This window comes from Tasmannia lanceolata, unplaced genomic scaffold, assembly GCF_043159265.1.
Source record: "Tasmannia lanceolata isolate RefF3 unplaced genomic scaffold, GAP_Taslan_0.1 ptg000012l, whole genome shotgun sequence".
NCBI classification, from domain to species: domain Eukaryota; kingdom Viridiplantae; phylum Streptophyta; class Magnoliopsida; order Canellales; family Winteraceae; genus Tasmannia; species Tasmannia lanceolata.
Window position 1 is genome coordinate 24702531 of NW_027518689.1, and position 4509 is coordinate 24707039.

At 38.2% G+C, this 4509-nt stretch overlaps 1 non-coding gene across 1 annotated transcript; it reads left to right on the top strand.

The window, feature by feature from the left end:
- Positions 1-3036: 3036 nt before the first annotated feature.
- On the top strand, positions 3037-3143 carry LOC143889025 (small nucleolar RNA R71). Its single transcript, XR_013254650.1, has one exon. It is a non-coding gene; the product is annotated as a small nucleolar RNA R71 (small nucleolar RNA).
- The last annotated feature ends 1366 nt before the right edge of the window (positions 3144-4509 follow it).

Here is a 4509-nt window from a genome sequence, read left to right on the forward strand (position 1 = left end):
TGGTGGACCAACATGTTGGGACCCTCATAAACATTCCAAATTATCTTAGGAATTGAGTTCCAAAAGCCCAAAATCAAATAAGCAATAAAAAGATAAAAATCTGCTTATTTTAGGCTTCTCGGAACTCCGAGAAATGGTCCAGTAGTTTTTTATAACTTCTGGCCATTCTCTCGGAACTCCGAGAAATGGTCCAGTATAATTTTTCTTCTTTTGGTCGTTCTCTCGGAACTTCGAGAACCTCGCGACAGCACAGAAAAGAGCCGTTGGGATTTGAATTAAAATGTGGTTTTTTATATTAACACCCCCAAACGGTCATATTTTGTCAAGAGACTATATATACACATTCAAGAGGATTATTTTCCACTCTTGAATATTTGGAAAACCTCCTTAAGCTTTCAAACAAACTTGCAACCCATTTGAGCTTAAGAATTTATTTTCTTCCCAAACTTGCCTTTCACTTGCAAATCAATTGAGTTTGGATTTAGGCTTTCAACTTGCAACCTACTTTGGAGAAGAATTCAAGGGACTACAACGTGCATCAAGATTTCAAGAGAAGCCAAGCTATCCATCTTATTTTCTTGTAAAGGTGGCTAGGGCATCCTATCTTAATACCCTAGGGAGTATCGCTTAGAACTCGGCGTAGAAGGAGAGTCGGTGTAAAGGTGTCAAGGGCATCCTCATTTAATATCCCTTGGAAGTGTAATCGCCTCGGAGCCGGGCATCGTGGAGGTCTCACAATAGTGGAAATCCTTAAGGACGATCTGAAGAAGAGTGGAGTAGGGCTTTGCCCAAACCACTATACATCGGTGTGTTCTTTCCTTGTCTTGTATTTTCATTCTTATTTTGATTTGGTATTTTCTTTTAATTTGATCTTAGTTGAACTAACCAAAATCTAATCAAGAGAAGAAAATCCAAATTAGGTTTAATACTTAAAACGAAAAGCTATAAATTTAGTGTTAAAACCAATTCACCCCCCTCTTGTTTATTTCAGCAACAATTATTACAGGCAAAGTACAATTATCACCGAAAAAAGCATAACGTAAATGAGAAGGCAAGGGCTTCAACTCCAACTGTGGGGCTTCTTCGATTGATGGCTTTGGAAGAGATGTTGCTAGTGGTCAAACGGGCTCCACATTTTGGATGGCAAAAGCTTTGGAAAAAAAATCATCTCCATCATTTCCTAGTTCGTCCAAGCATTCTTGGAATACTGCATCAAAGACAATTTCAAAATTAGAAACAATATCATCAGGAAAAGAATGCAACATATTGATTTCTTCATGAAAATTTGGTTGCTTACCTAATCTAAAGACATTAAAATCAATCGATGTGTTTCCAAAAGATAATTTCATTAATCCATTTCTACAATTAATGAGAGCATTTCTAGTAGCAAGGAACGACCTACCAAGAATGATGGGGATTTGGTCCTTGTTATTAACAACCGGCTCCGTGTCCAAACCCACAAAATCCACGGTAAATAAGAAATCACCTACTTTTACTAAGACATCATCAACCATACATTTGGGTGTCTTAATGGATCTATCCGCCAATTGGAGTGTGACAGTGGTAGGTTTGAGGTCACCTAGTCCTAATTGCTTGAAAACTGAAAACGGGATGAGATTTACACTAGCTCACAAATCTAACAAGGCATGATCAATTTGAGTGTTTCCAATAGTACATAATATGGTGGGACATCCCAGATCCTTATATTTTGCTACCATTTGATGGGACAAAATAGAACTAACGTTTGCGGCCAAGAAAGCTTTCTTGGGCACATTCGTTGTTCTCTTTTGTGTACATAGATCTTTCAAAACTTTAGCATATGTGGGGACTTGGGAAATTGCATCAAGCAAAGGAATATTCACATGCACTTGTTTAAAAATATTCAAAACTTTATCAATTTGATCTACCTTTTTATTATTAGCAAGTCTCCTTGGAAAATGAGCTTTAGGAATGAAATCTCATGCAGGGTGAGAAGTTACCTCTTCTGTACTTACTTGTTTGGGCTCTTCTTCTGAGCCAATGGAGGGAGGTTCTTCACTTACCTCTTTTGGAAGATCTTGTACAATTTTAGAAGGTTCGGTGCTGACCTCCTCTTTGTGATATTCTTTTCCACTTCTCAAAGCATAAACCGCATTGCATTGATTCGCAGGGTCCTGGTGCGGCAAACTAGATTGCATGGCATTCAACTGATTCACCTGTGGTTGTTGATTCCCATTCATGGCCACATTCCTTGGGTTAGGAATGGGTTGACTTTGCATCTTTTTGTTTTACTTTCACTTGGGGCCGTAGCAAGTTGAGAAATTTACTTTTCGAAGTTGTGTTGGCCCATCATGAAGGTACTCATGAGAAGCTCCATGTTCTTCTCTAAAGATGTAATTCATGCCGACTCCCCTTGTTTTTGGAAAACCCGGAGGGGGCTGATTTGAAACATTATGAATCATAGGGTTTTGAAAAGTAGGAGGGGGAGGTGGTGGCCGAACAAAAGTGGGAGGGAAGGTGGGCCTAGGTTGGCCGAATTGGCCTTGGCCTTGGCCTTGGAAATTGGATGGCCCACCTTGACTCCAAGAAAAGTTGGGATGATTTCTCCATCCCGGATTATAAGTGCTAGAATAAGGATTATTAGCATAAGCAGCACTCACATTCTCATTAGAATTACCAAATTTAACAAGAGTTGGACACTCTTCCATGACATGGTCTGTGGCTTGACACCAATTACACATGGGAACACTATGTGCAATTTAATTGACTTGTGAAGGTCATTTGACAACTATTGCTTCTAGCCTTTTGATTAGGCTATCAAGATGGGCCTCTTTTGCCACGGCACCCTTTATTAGAAATCCCTTGCTTGAAGTGGCTCTCTCACCGTCTTGAGTGGATTCCCACTCTCTTGTTTTTTCCGCCAAATCAAGTAAGAAGTTCCATGCCGCGGCCTCATCCGTGAAAGATGTAAAACCGTTAGGACACATGGACTCAAGAAGTTGCTTTGTTTGGTAATCTATGCCCTCATAAATAATTTGGCATAAGTGCCACAAATCAATTCCATGGTGAGGACACTCTTGGAGTAGGTCTTTGAACCTCTCCATAAACTTAAAAAATGACTCTAATGGCTTTTGTTTGAATTGTAAAATATCGTTCCTAAGCTTATTAGTTTTATGTAATGGAAAAAACTTTTTTAGGAAAGTGACGGCGAACTCCTCCCAAGTGGTGATGGAGTTCGTCGGTAAGCCATAGAGCCACTTTTTGGCTCCATCTTTGAGTGAAAACGTAATAAACCGCAACTTTACTGCATCATCGGTAAGTTGTTGCAACTTAATCAAAGCACATACATCTTCAAACTCACGCAAAAATAAGTAAGCATCCTCCGAAGGGAGGCCATGAAAATGAGGAAGCAAAGAGATAAATTACGATTTTAGCTCAAAATTATTGCCCTGTGCAACCGGCAATCGAATGCAAGAAGGTTGCGCGGTTCGGGCCGAAGAGAAACGACCGCGCAAACTCTTGGGCGGCTCTTGTTCTTCCGCCATGACTACTTACTTTGGATTTAGTTTGATGTCGTCCGCCGTCTCTGACCGGTTAGTTCTTTCTAATCAATTGGCCAAGTTACGCACCCAACCTGCACTCAGAAACACAAGAAAACCAAATAAGAGAGATGGATAGCAAAGAAACGAAAAATATAACTAAACTAAAAATAACTACTAATCTAACACTTCGAATAATTAAGATTCTAATGCAACTCTCTTCCCCGGCAACGGCGCCAAAAACTTGGTTGTAATATTAAATAACTGCAAGTACACGAATCGCATGTAGTCACGGGTCGAACTCGGGGAAGAGAAATCTTATTTGTGAATCCTATTCTTGTATCACTTAGAATATAAACTATGATATATGTTGCCTGGCATTTACTCAGGATTTTCGTGGACGTACCTCGAAGCCAACAATATCTATAAATTTGTATTCTAAACAATCTAAGAATCGAACACAAATAAGATTGTGATTTGAAAATCTTAATTTAGGCAAAGTGTACCAAAGTTCTAATGATCTCTTTAACTACTTATCTAATTTAATTAGAAAATCAAAATTCTAAGGGCCTAAGTTTATTGGAAAATTGCAAAAGTAATTTGGAATAGTGTAAAAATCTTAATTCAATATAAAAGATTACTTAGGGTTAGAATCCACCATGGGTTTTGATTAAATTGATTAATTAAAACAACTCTTGAATTGGGTTGAAAATTCGATTAACTAGTCAATAAGGAATAAGATCAAAGGGATGTCATTCCTCATAAGTAATTAATGAAATCCACTCTCCAATTTACATTAATTATATAGAACTTTATATTTGTTAATCAACAATCATTCATACGAAAGGGGAAAGCCAATGGCATGAATGGTTGGGATTTTCCAAACACATAATCCTACACAATTTTTTCAATTGAGTAGATTGATTTAATTATAAATATTTCTCCTTCCCCATGGCTTCAACTAAACCCTAAGTAATTAGGATTTAGTTAT